Source organism: Myotis brandtii, unplaced genomic scaffold (genome assembly GCF_000412655.1).
Source record: "Myotis brandtii unplaced genomic scaffold, ASM41265v1 scaffold866, whole genome shotgun sequence".
NCBI classification, from domain to species: Eukaryota; Metazoa; Chordata; class Mammalia; order Chiroptera; family Vespertilionidae; genus Myotis; species Myotis brandtii.
This window is the reverse complement of record NW_005371530.1, coordinates 782,229-795,999: the sequence shown is the minus strand read 5'-3', so window position 1 is coordinate 795,999 and position 13,771 is coordinate 782,229. Positions and strand designations below refer to the sequence as shown.

The 13,771-nt window shown below is 41.6% G+C and overlaps 1 pseudogene; it reads left to right on the top strand.

Annotated features, from left to right (window-relative positions):
* Positions 1-215: 215 nt before the first annotated feature.
* On the top strand, positions 216-12,037 carry LOC106724527 (annotated as a pseudogene).
* Positions 12,038-13,771: the final 1,734 nt, after the last annotated feature.

Here is a 13,771-nt window from a genome sequence, read left to right as displayed (position 1 = left end):
AATGTTTCAAAATTCGATTGGGTGGGCAGTGCCCTCGGCGGTCCCGATCTGTCTCTCGATTCAACAGCGTTTGGACGGAAGAGACCCAGGGACGCCCTTCTTCCAGCCTCCGGCCTCTCTCCTGTGTCTCATCCAGTCACCACCTTCACAACCACCTCCAGGACCAGCCAACACACCGGGCGTTTTCTACCTTAACTCCTTATTGCCCAACAACCATGAGCTCCCAAATTCATCCATTATTCCCCCCAGGTGGAGGCTGCGGCCACCCGCCTGGCCAACCTGCCTCTGCGGGCTCCACACCTACCTTCTCTGGGCTTCTATTTCCACCGCGAGGATGTGGCTCTGGAGGGCCTGGGCCGCCTCTTCCTCAAGTTGCTGGAGAAGAAGCGCGAGGGCTCTGAGTGGCCCTTAAGTTGCAAAACCAGCTCGGTGGCCGCATCCCCTTCCAGGACGTGCTGAAGCCCCCCCAGAACGAGTGGGCAAAACTCAGGGCGCCATGGAGGCCACCCTGGCCTTGGAGAGGAACCTGAACCAGGCCCTTTAGGAGCTGCAGGCCCTGATTCTACCCGCAGACCCTGTCTCTGTGACTTCCTGCAGAACCACTTCCGGGTGAGCAGGTGAAACTCATCAAGGAGATGGGCGACACCTGACTCACCTCCGCAGGCTGCCGGCCCAGGCTGAGCTGGGCGAGTATCTCTCCCACAGGCTCACCCTCCAGCACCACTAGGAGCCTTTGGAGCCCAGAGGCCTTTGAGGGGCTCCTCTGCATCCCCGGGTGTCAGGCTTTTCCCTGAGCCTCTCCCCCAAACTACTAGCCATTCTTTTAACCACCCTGGAGCCCTCTCCCATGCATTGGACCAAATGAAACAATAAAGCTTTTTGCAGGTTAAAAAAAAAAAATTAGATTGGGTGATGCTTGTACTACTCTGTGAACATTTTAAATATTATTGAATTGTAAACTTCAAATGGTCAATTTTATGGTGTTCCAATTATATAACAATAATGATTCTAAAAAAATTATACAAAAATGCAATGAAAATTATATTAAAAGTGTGAACACAATGGTATATTAAAATTGTATAAGAATAAAATCCTCTAATTATATAGTAATATTTATATTTATTTTTTAAGTCTATTACCACTTATTTAAATGTATAATCATGAGGCCTGGCTGGCATGGCTCAGTGGTTGAGTGTTGACCTATAAATCAGGAGGTTGTGGTTTGATTCTCAGTCAGGGCCCAGGCCTGGGTTGTGGGCACGATCCCCAGTGTGGGGTGTGCAGGAGGCAGCCAATCAAAGATTCTCTCTCATCATTGATGTTTCTTTTTCTCCCTCTCCCTTCCTCTCTGAAATCAATAAAAATTAAAATTAAAAAAATGTATAATCATGAGCTTGACAGTTGCTTACCAATACAATTTCTGTATTTCTGTCAATATCATTTAATTTTAAAAGAACCTAATATGAGAACATTGGGTTTGTCCACATTTTTCTGCCAGAAATGGTAGAAGCCGCTGTGGATGGAAAGAAGTTCCCCTGCAACATGGACATGTGACCCAGGCTAAGAGTTAAAGATGATCTTTTTCTCAGTTGACAGGAGGTACAGATATGCTTAGAAAAATCACGGAGGTTGCAGTCGCTTGCTCCCTCAAACCTCGTGATCTACTGCTGTTGACGTATAACCATCCATTCTCATGGTGCACTTTTCTGAGAAGTACTTGATATGACTCATTTCTACTCTGAGTCACAATTTTCCCCAGTAAATTCAAACTCTTTATGGCATCCAGTGCTAGCAGTATAGGGATCATGATTCAGAGTGCAATAGGAGAAATGAATATGGCATCATTCCACTCTTGCTCTTAGAACTAAAAATGAAGAATGAAAGGTTTAGATAATTACAGATCTTCAAAATGTGGGATAACATTTTATGCCAGGGAATATAAAACTAGATGAGAATAAGTACAATAATTTCTACTTTTAAGTACCTACATGTGACAGAAACTGTAAAATTGTATGTAACCTTCGAAACAACTCTGCAAAGGTACAGATGAGGAAACAGGACTTAAGAGAGGCTAAGTGTGTTGCCAAAGGCTACAGTTATAAGCAATGCATAGATTCTAAATAAAATAAAACATCTCCAGCTCATGTCATATATATAACTAGAGGACCAATGCAGGAAATTTGTGCAAGAGTAGGCCTTCATAGCTTCAGTGGCTGTCTGGATCCCTCCCTCGCAGCCACAGTGGCTGCCTCAATCCTGTGGCTGCAGCCCCGGCTTCGTCCGAAGGTCGTTGGAAGGAAGGAAGGACGTCCAGCAGGACAGCCAGTCTAATTAGCATATTATGCTTTTATTATTATAGATATGGACACACACATCCTATCATCACATAGAGTGTCATAATAATAGTGATAATTAATGTTTACATCAGTTTATAATTTGGCTCCACATTAACTAGTTAGTTGAGTTAGAATTAAGACTAGGCTCAAATTTAAGCCTTCTGGTGTAAAGGCATACTTAAAAATATGTCACGGGATTCTGTGCTCTACTTCCTTACCTATGATGAATGATGACATTTCTGTTCCAGGTCATGGAGCTGACGTGCTTTGTTAACTTTTCTTCTTTCCCATCTCTGTCCTGTTCAGTCTGGGTACTTGAATTGGGAGCTGCATTCATAGACGGTCACTTTGATTTCCTATCTCCTCCAATGTGCCCCCCTCCTAGCTAGAAGCCTATCATTAAAAGCTCAGAGTGCATATTCGAGTTAACAGGGAAGGTGAATAATTATGAAGTTGACTCAGAATCTTGGTTCTTTAGGGAGAGTGACAATCACCTAACCTGACCATCTGTTTTGTTTCCCAAATATCCACTGAATGAACCTAAACTCTGCTTCACTTAACTGATACAGATTTGGATCAAGCCCAACGGCCTACTTTATAAAACTGCTTTGTCTGAACTAATGATTTCCATAATCAAAAAGGAGCACCTTTCAGAATATGTCTACAGTGATGAACTCTACCAATTTAAAAGTAAAATAGTACAGCAGGGTGTCAATTAGAAAAGAATAATACGAGAAATTCAAAGAACACTTAGGATTGATGAATTTTAGATTCAGGGTTTTTAATATTCTTGGTAGGTTGACTCCTTTCTTTCCTATCCCCAAACTCCCCTGCAACATAATGATGTATTGTTACCAATTTGATGTAGCAAGTACATTTTACATTTGATACAATACCAGAGACTATGTTATAGTATTTTAAATCTTTTCCTGGAAACAAGTTTCTTGTGTCTTGTAACGTTGGCCTGCTTTAATTTTACTCTCTCTTTCCTTTTCTTGTAGTGGTTTTAATGTTTAACTCTTTCAAGAGGAACGTGGTATTGGTGAATATTGCCCATTTCTATCCCCTACCCTCCTGGACACAACAATTGGCCAGAGATGGACATGTGACCCAGGCTAAGCCAATTTTAAATTCTTTTTGAGACTTCCCTAAATGGAGCTGGCAGAAAAGTTTATTGGCTCCATGGCTCGATTGAATTTTGGCTCTCTGCTCCTCAGCCCTTCTGAATGGTGGCTGTATTTCTCCTTTAAATGTCATACTAAAAGGCCTCCTGGTGGGACCCTCTTGCTCCTCCTTGCTAGTTCTAGATGATTCCTGCTCTCTCCTCCATAAAACCTCCTGGCTTGGAATCTGACATCATCAGACCACTTACTGCCACTCTGAACTTTCTGCTAAGTTTGACACTTCCAGTTTACATTTACTATCTCACAAAAGATATCCTACTCTTTTCATCATCTCTTTCTGTGTACAATACAGATGCATTACACAGGGTTGTTGTTTATTATTATTATTTTTGATAAAGCAGTGTCTCTTGGGACCAAGAGGATCAGTAAGAATCAACATTCCTGACATCAAAGCCTGGCTCAGGTGTACAACATGAATGACTGCTTAATTTCCGTGCACTTGTGTGAATCATCTGTAAAACAATAGGGATTCCAAAAGGTCCTTTTCTCATTTGCATTTCTCTGTTTATGAATGGATGTCATCATGTCTCTCTTAGAAATATGTGAATATCCTTGGTTTTAATTTATTATCTCTACAGAGAGAACCAATGATTCAGAAAATCAAAAGGAATATCAAGACAATAACATATTAGCCTTAAAATTATTGAGAAAAGGTATTCATTGCTACAACAGACTAAAGTTCTTTTGCAAATCCTTAACACCATCAGCTCCACCCTGCTTTTACAATAGATATAAAAGAGAAAGAATTTATGAACTTTAAAAGAACAAAAAACTATTAACATGACAAATCACTCAGAATAATATAGTATTATGAGGCAAAGAGTAACCTCAATAATAAATCTTTCAATAATTGTTTTAGTGACTGGTTTTTGAATGATCTTTGGATTTAGAGATAGAAGCTTTTATACTAAAGTATAAGTGATACGTGTGTGCTTGCCTTTTATGCAGGAAACCAATAATATTTTGCAATATGAGCATGAAACTATCATCTCTTGATTTGTGGCTTTCACATTCCTTGAAGATCAGTGGATTTAAACTCTTTTTCACCTTTGGTTGAAAATATTCTCATCTTATTTAAAAGCTTTTATTTTTTAAAGACAGGCATGAAACTTCAAGCTTGTGCTTACCTACCCTTGGAAGTGAGTAATGCATAAACAATTGCACATCTACACAAATACAAATTCAAAATCAGAAGGAACTCAAACTGCAGTTATTTCCCCCTCCGTATTCTTTAGATGTCATTTTGATTTTTAAACTATGGGAATACATTGCTTACCTGCAGAATTTTAGAAAACTTAAATTATTTTTATGTTCTTGGACTATGAAGAATTGCATACACACACAAACAAGAGCTGTCTTTCCCTTCCCTTCTCAGAAGCAGAGTAAGATAGAAAGACAATCAAAGCCTGTTACCGGGTACTTTCCAAAACTTGTCTTCATTTCTATGAAAATGAGAGTATACAAAGAGAGCTGCTATTTGAGCCAGGCTACCATGTATTATAAAATGCATATTTTTAGAAGAGTCCTTTGGCATTCACTCGGGATTGAAACTTCTTTCCATCCACAGCAGCTTCAGGAAGCCGTGGCTGGGCCTGGGGAGCCGCCCATGCCCGCATCTGCCAGGGGCCCTGGGACAGAGCAGCAGAAGCGGGTGCCCTGTGCTGGGTGGTGCTCATGCTTCGCATTCACTCGGGATTGAAACTTCTTTCCATCCACAGCGGCTTCAGGAAGCCGTGGCTGGGCCTGGGGAGCCGCCGATGCCCGCATCTGCCAGGGGCCCCGGGACAGAGCAGAAGCGGGTGTCCTGTGCTGGGTGGTGCTCATGCTTTGCTCCGGCTGCTGTTGTTGGGGAAGGGGTGACAGTAATGCAGGGAAAGACATCCACTTTGTGTGACACTGAATGTTCCCATGGGCTGTGCGATCATATATGTAATCCCTGTTCCTGGTGGCTCCTGACGCCTGCTCATGAGGATGTCACATTTATTGTCCAGCAGGAAGTCGTAGAAATGCCAATTCTCTAAAAGGCAGGTAAAAGGAAATGAGTTTGCAGATATCAATCAGTCATTTCCTTCATTTATTTTTCACATGCCTCATTTTCGTTTTGGTGAATTCTTTATCCATAATACACATGGCTTATGCAGATATCCAAAAATAAAATATGTAGAATCCACAACACATACATCCAAATATAAAAAATATTGGGCTTAAGCTGGTTTTGCTCAGTGGATAGTGTCAGCCCACAGACGGAAGGGTCCAGGGTTCTATTCCAGTCATGGGCACGTATTATTTCCTGAGGTGCATGGCGCATATGTCCCTCTCATGTTGATGTTTCTCTTTGTCTCTACTCCTCCCTTCCACTCTTTCTAAAAATCAATGGAAAAATATCCTCAGGTGAGGATTGACAAAACAAAACAAAACAAAACAAAACAAACAAAAGATATTGGTACTTCTGTTTAAACTTAATGTTTCATATATTTCTCCAGATGTCTACAGATATTAGGAATGGGGTGGTAGACTAAAATTTTCTGTGTAATTTGCTTCAAAATTTTATAAGAAAAAGGATAATTCCCAAGGTAAGATAAATTGTGAAAACTTGTTGCATGGATTTGGTAGACAGAAAGAAAAATGCTAAGAAAAATGGTTAGAAATTAAGTCTTCTCTGTAGATGAATGACATTTCGGTATGAAAGAGTTCTCACAGAATTGCTAACCCAGCAAGAACAAAGACTGAAGTGCAATTTATAATGACTATTTATTCTAGCTTATTCACCACCTGTGTGCTCAATTTGAAATATTTCAGTCTACTAATTCTGTGTCAACTAAATATAAATTTTGAAAGATTTGAAAAAAAGTTAATGAAATGGTTATCTCTAATTTTGCAGAGAATTTCTCATGCATGTGCATCTAGTCTTATAGGGTTGTATTCTTAAATTTGGAGAAAAGGAAAGAATAGGGAGTAAGTGTAAGTATGTTATTATGTTATTTATAATAGCAACTGGCCTTTTGAGAATCAACTGTGTAGTCCTATCTGTTGTGTGGCAAAATTCTAGATGCTTCAGCAAGTATTTACTTAAAGACAATTCAACAAATGTTCAAATAACCCAGTGATGGTGAACCTTTTTAGCTCGGCGTGTCAGCATTTTGAAAATCCTTAACTTAACTCTGGTGCCATGTCACATATAGAAATTTTTTGATATTTGCAACCATAGTGAAACAAAGACTTATATTTTTGATATTTATTTTATATATTTAAATGCCATTTAACAAAGAAAAATCAACCAAAAAAAATGAGTTTGCGTGTCACCTCTGACACGCGTGCCATAGGTTCGCTATCACTGTCCTAAATAAATGTCCTCTTCTAGTTTGAGTCTTGGCTCTGAATTCTTTCCCAGCCTAAGGCCTCACAATAGCGGGGGGTGTTCTCCTCAGGCCATTGGGGCTCCTGCCGGGTCGAAGCCCCGAGACTGAGAGAGGAAGGTGGCCCAGAGAGCCGTCTCCCAGGGGCACACAGGGCGGGGCAGGTCCCCAGCCCCCGGGTGCTCCCTGAGGAGCACCCACCTCTCCAACCCCCACTCCCCTCCCAGCCCCGGGTTCACAGGCTGGGCTGGGGGACCCCCCCCTCCCCCGCCCCCCGAGTGCACAAATTTTTGTGCACCGGGCCTCTAGTACATATATATAAAAGGATAATATGCTAAATGTCCGATCATCTGACTGGTTGCTATGATGTGCACTGACCACCAGGGGGTAGATGCTCAATGCAGGGGCTGCCATGACATGCACTGGCCATTCAGAGAAATGGCACTGTGGACCTGGTGGCCACAAAGCAACACTCGGCTTCCCCCAAGTGGGACACTGGCCCCGCCACCACCCCGGAGCGAAACCCCACCAAATCACAGCCAACGCTGCTGAGACCCCATGGTGCAAAATGCGGCCCATAGCCCAGCCCAGCCCAGAAACAGTCGCTGTGGGCGCCAGGTAATGGAGATTTAGAAAGCTTAAAAACTTAACCTGACTAAAAAGAAGAAATGGTAGACCTTGAAAAAGTTCAGGTTTTCTCAATGTGTAGAATATAGTCAAAAATAAATATTTTACCCTTTGTTCTCCCTGCATAGTCCTATATAACAAAAGGCCAGCGACCATAATGGCATAACAACTGGAATGACTGATCGACCAGTCACTATCAGGTGCATTGACCACCTCTTGGTCCCTCCCCCCAGTCCGAAGGCTCCAATCGCTGGATGGCCAACGGGGAACCACAAGGGAACCAGGGTGGTGGCAGGGAGGGACTGGGGACTGGCAAACAGGTGGAAGGCAGACTGCTTGGTCCCTCCCCCCGGCCCATAGGTTCTGATCACTGGATGGTGAATGGGGAACCACAGGGAACCGGGGTGAGCAGTGGCAGGGCAGGACTGGGGACTGGCGAGTGAGTGGAAGATGGCCCTGATTGCAGGCTAGGCTAGGGACCCTACCCGTGCATGATTTTGTGCGCTGGGCCTCTAGTCTACAATAATAATCTGCTTCATGTTGACATTTACTGCTGTGTTGCTGACAATTACCTGAAAGAGAACTTGGGGTGCTTCATTGGGCTGGAAAAAGCTTAGCTAAATCAGAAAGCAGGTCTAAGTAAGCAAGTTTACTGGGGATGTGCCTGCAACCAAAGTGCATGCCCTTGACTGGAATCGAACCTGGGACCCTTCAGTTTGCAGGCCGACGCTCTATCCACTGAGCCAAACTGGTCAGGGCGGAACCAGGGACTCTTCAGTCCACAGGCCAACACTCTATCCACTGAGCGAAACCGGCTAGGGCCTTTCTGTCTATTTTTTAACAAATGAATGTTAAGGGAATATGATCGAGGGGGTAAAAGACAGAAACAAAACAAGACGAGGTACTCGTGGCCTGGCTCTTCTCATTCGGCTTGGGGGAACGCCTGTCTTAGAGCTGGGGACTCGGATGCACAGAGTTTGACAATGATGGCAATGAGTGCACGCCATTGAGGTGACTGCTTGTAACAGGTGATGTTAGGCTAATAAAAAAAAAATTAAATGAAGGCGCATAATGCAAGTCTTTCCATAAACTGCGCAGGTCCGAATGTTAGCAGAGCCCTAAAACCGCTGAAGGGAAAAGCCTAACACCACAACAGCAGCTCAGAGGCACATGCAAATGGGCCGTCGGGCACCCAGAATATGTATTTTGGGGGCAAATTGCCTGACATCCTTGCTATTTTATGTGCTCTATTGTTTGGCTATCCCTATGATTAGTTTGCTCTCCTTTGGCCTGTGAAATTGATCTTACGAATTTTCCTTTCAATCCATTTCAGTAGGTGTTGTAATTTACATTTAAAATAGATGGGCGGTGAAGTAATAGCAGCCCGGAGACTCGCTGTTACACCGACGCTGCTGAGTCTGAACATGTGCTCACGGTGTCTGCTAATCTCCCCGCAGCGGGGAGAGGGGGCCGGAATGGATCGAGGCCTCTCAAGCATGACGCCGTTAGCTATGTTCTCCCTCAGCCCACTTGCCACTTCACTCTTTCAAAAGCAAGGCGTCAAGTAAATGGTAAGTGCGGGGATTTACTTATTTACTTAAAGTCTGGCAGCTGGAAAACATAAGCTGGGTGAAGCGTATAGTCTCTCAGAGCTAGAAAGCTACTGACATTGATCGTCGCGCGGGGTTGATTCGGTGGACGGGAGTCTCAATCCACCTTTAATTACACCCCGCTTGCTTTTTGCAATGAAAGCGTGGGAACACGCCACAAACGTGTTCGCGTTTAGTGCATCGCTTCTGCGGCCGCCGGAAGTGGATTGATTTCATTGCATCCTGGCTGATCTGTCTGAATAGAAAAACATCTAATTTGCTTCCTTTTCATATGTGGCCTCTAAACTGATTTTATTGGAAATTTGAATTTTGAGTTGCCTGAATACCTTTTAAAGGTTTGGTGCTCAAATTTAATGTCGGTTTATATTACAAATCAGCAAACTCGAGTAATAATATCAGTGTAAGAAGATGAAATTTTGACCAAATTAGATGAACCAGAACATTAGATTTTATAAAGGATGTTTGCACAGTGCCTAGAAATTAATGTCAACATTGGTGTCTTTCGTGAGGCTCTGAAATTTCCATTAGTTAAAAGGGATAAGGAATATAAGAAAGATCTCAATAAATTATGTTTGCCTCTCCTCCCCAGTGTAAACACAAATATATTATCACCTGTGTTAGATGAGAAGGGAGGGAAGGGAAGTGTTGTTAGATATGAATAAGTAGAATATATTTTGAGGTCAGGACATCATAGATTTTCTACTAATTTCCATTTATATAGCACTGTCCCGAGTATCTCAAAGAATTTTACATTAATTCATAAGCCACAACATCCAAAGTAGACTTTACATTGCTGTTACAATATGCTTTGCCTTGAAACTAGAAAATATATATTAACTTTTATCCTAAAGAATAAATGTAGGTTATTACTCTTATCCATTTTTTCTTAGACTTTGATGAAAATTAATACTTTTTACAAATGTATCTAAATACCTGCTTGCTATTACTCTCTTTCATATTTCTGGTCAATTACTATAAAATAGTCTATTTCCTTATGATAAATAATTGCAATTGTAAATGCATACTTAAAAATTAAAAGTTGAACACAGTATGCAAATGGTGTGTTATGGAATTGTGCACCTGAAACCTGTGTAATTTTGTTAACCAATAGCCACCCCAATAAATTCAATAAGAAGGGAAAAAAAAGTTGAAACATTCACTAAAATTTAGGACACAAGTAAAATTGGTGTAATAATGTCTCAATTTTTACATACAAAGAAATTAAGTTGACCAAATTTTATGATCCTCATGAGAAAGAATTAGCTCTTAGGCTAATATTTTGTGTCAGTCCATTCAAGCTGCTTTCAACATTGTTTCTGTTGGTATTAACATGACAAAAACATGGTTTGCAAGATGAGAACTGATGCAGTCTTATGAATCATTCCTTTGAATTCAGCTCAGCCCAGGGCCCATAAGAGAATCACATCATAGATCTAATAATCTCAACTGGTTCGGTTTACAAATCAAACAAAGAGTTTTTGTTCAAGAAAGCCTAGTAAGTAAGAGAAATTCTGATCAGACACCTGAATTATGAAATAAATGCTCCATTTCATCTAATTTCAATATATCTTTGCAAAAGTTTCTCAATGTCATTAATTATGCAAATATTTTTCTTAGTCTTAACAAACATCAAGAATTGCTCATCATCCATGAAGCAAACAACTTGCCAAATGTGAACTGGGGCATGTCCTGTGAGGGCGCACTGGCCAGACCAGTACTTGAGGAATCATAAGGAGGCATTGCTTTAGGGACAAGGTCTAACCACACTGCGTTCTCGATCACAGAAGGTAGATTAAGACACTGCTTAGTCATGGCTTCTACCTTGGCTGTTGAGTCCTAGCAGGGAACATTTGGCCCATTCAAACAGGATATTGTAGGAGAATTTAATAATGAGTCTATTTACAGAGGTGGGGGAGGCCTATGGGAACTGAGGAGGGATGCAGAGCCTCCTGGCAACCGCAGAAAACCATCACCACTCCTGGGCTCAAGGAGCAAAGCCAAGGACTTGTTGCTGCGGAGGAGGGATGCTGAAGAGGAGCTGTGGCTTTTGGTGGAGAAGCTCAGCAGTTACTATTACTCAGTAGGAAAGGGACCAGGGAATAAACACCCCAATCTCATGATTCTTATGTCCTTTGATAATCTGTCCAATTTCCCATTGACTGAACCCAATCAGAAGGCAGAGAACAGGAGGGACTATTGATGCAAGTCTCTGAAGATCAGCTTCCTGAGGTATGAAACTGGTTGGAGAAGGGTGGACTGAATCTGGATGGACACACAGGTCACAGCCGGCACAGCAGGCCTGCTGAAGGGTGATGACCTGTACTGTGCTGAGCCAAGTGGAGTCTCAGGCAAAAGGAAATATCTGTGATGATGATTCCATCTTTACGTAAAATATTTACCTTTGGTTCATCACGTGGTTCTGCATTAATTTTGATCCTTTCTTAATATGGCATTGCAATATTATTTATCTTGATTACTAAAATTTTTGATAACCCCTTATATTTTGTACCCAAGCTTTCTTCTCACTCTAATCGCAGCCCAGATAACTACCATCAACATTCTGCATTTTTGCTTTGTGGTGATCACCCGGAAGTGTGCAGTGTGCCTAGTTGTGTTTTCTCCTTTTAGGAATCCACTGTGGAATTTCTTTATGATAAATAAATCTATTTCCTTATGATAAATAATTGCAATTGTAAATGCATACTTATTACTCTTATCCAGAACACTTTTAATTTTTGTGGGTGGTTGTTCTAAAACATAAATGTGAGCAGACCTGATGCATTTCATGATGGGAAATCTGAGGACATCCCCTGTTTTGAGATAAGCAAGGTTATGTCTATTGATAAACGTTCTCTGACAGGAAGCTGCTGGGCTCGGATCCTGAGTCTGATCTGACTTCTGGAGACAAGCTCACACTGGAATGAAAGCTGCTGTAATCACATTGCCAGTGGCAGTTTAATCTATGGCTTGCCCAACAGACTTATTCATTTAATTTTAAATTAATATCTGCCCCTCCACTCCACGCGACTGTAAAATTGATGAAGGCAAGCATAATGGTGTGTTGGTTTGTTTGTTTTTTTATTCCTCACCACTGTAGCCCCAGCAACTTGCAGATACTAAGCAATCAATAGATATCAATTGAATGGAATGGATGAATTAATCAACAGTCCTATAATAGAAGAACTATGAATTTCAGAAAATACACCTCCTGCTAACAGGTCTGGGGGGGAAAAAATAGGATAATAATTTTACTTAAGTGATCCAAGAATTCTGCCTTAGTAATGTGGTTTGTGATGTTTAGAATCAGAAAATTCAGCTTTGGAAGAAAGGGACAATCCATTGCAAGTGGCCTAGAGGACCTCACGAGGCTAAATATAAAGTCTAGAGCATTTAATTTCTCTCACTTGGGGACACGTTCCCTCCCAGCTAATCTCCATTTGTCTGTGCCCACTATGTACTAGAAAATCCAAAGGAAGACATGGGTAGGAAATCATTTTAGGAGGATCTATGAAGCTCCCTAAATAAGTAGCTAAATCAAAGAAGTCCTTGAGTCTGTCGCTGGAACATGACAATTTAAAATGTGACTACTTACAGTTCCTAAATGTCTAAAGTGTTGAGGTTTTGAATGTCAAAGTACTTTTATTATTGAGAACCTCATGTGCTTTTTGTTATCCTTTGGTAGTATGCTCACAATGAATGTGACAGGAATTCAGAGAAGCTCAAATTTGAGAACTAGGAATTTCTACTTTAGATCGTAGTGTTTGAAGTATCCTAAGGAAATACCCGCATGGGCCTAAAGCAGTTAGCACCACTCACCTAATAATCTACTGAGCTTGCATTAGAACTGCCCAAATGCATTTCTGTGGGATGCTACTAGGCCATGCGTGATCTGTATGTATGTGTGTCTGTGTCTGTGTGTGGGAGGGAGAGCTAGCAGGGGACAAGGGAACAGTACAAAGTGAACATCGCGGAGCTGACACACGGTGCACGAGAATGTGCCGGTGAAGTGCATCCACAGTGCTTGGGAAGTGCAGCTGAGAGCCAAGTTTGATTGTAATGTATGATCCATGGAAGAGGATGGAAATTAGTAAGACTGGAAAAGCAGGTTGAAGACAGATGGTATATTTTCTTAGTGTTTCGAATGAGGTAATTTTTCTCAACGTGGTAGGTAATTAATTTGATCATTTATCATATTTTCAACGAATAATCATGAGCCACCTAATCTTTGTCTGACATGCTCTAAACACGAGAGGTAATGTAGCCCCATCCTCACCGTGAAGTGATAACATCACATGGAGAATGTTGGCAGCAAGCTAGAACAAATGGGGTACTTTGTATTAGTTTGCTAGAATTGCCATAACAAACTACCATAAACTGAGTAGCTTAAAGAACAGAAATTTAGTCACAGTTCTTGAGGCTAGAAGTTCGAAATCAGGATGTCCAGGGGGTCCTGCTCCCTCTGAAGGTGCTTACAGAGGGTGGGGGCAGGGAGATAGGAGAGGGTAAAGGGGAATAAATGGTGATGGAAAAAAAATTTGACTTTGGGTGGTGAACACACAATACAATATACAGATGATATATGATAGAATTGTACACCTGAAACCTATCTAACTTTATTAACCAATGTCACCCCAATCGATTCAATTTAAAAAAAAAGA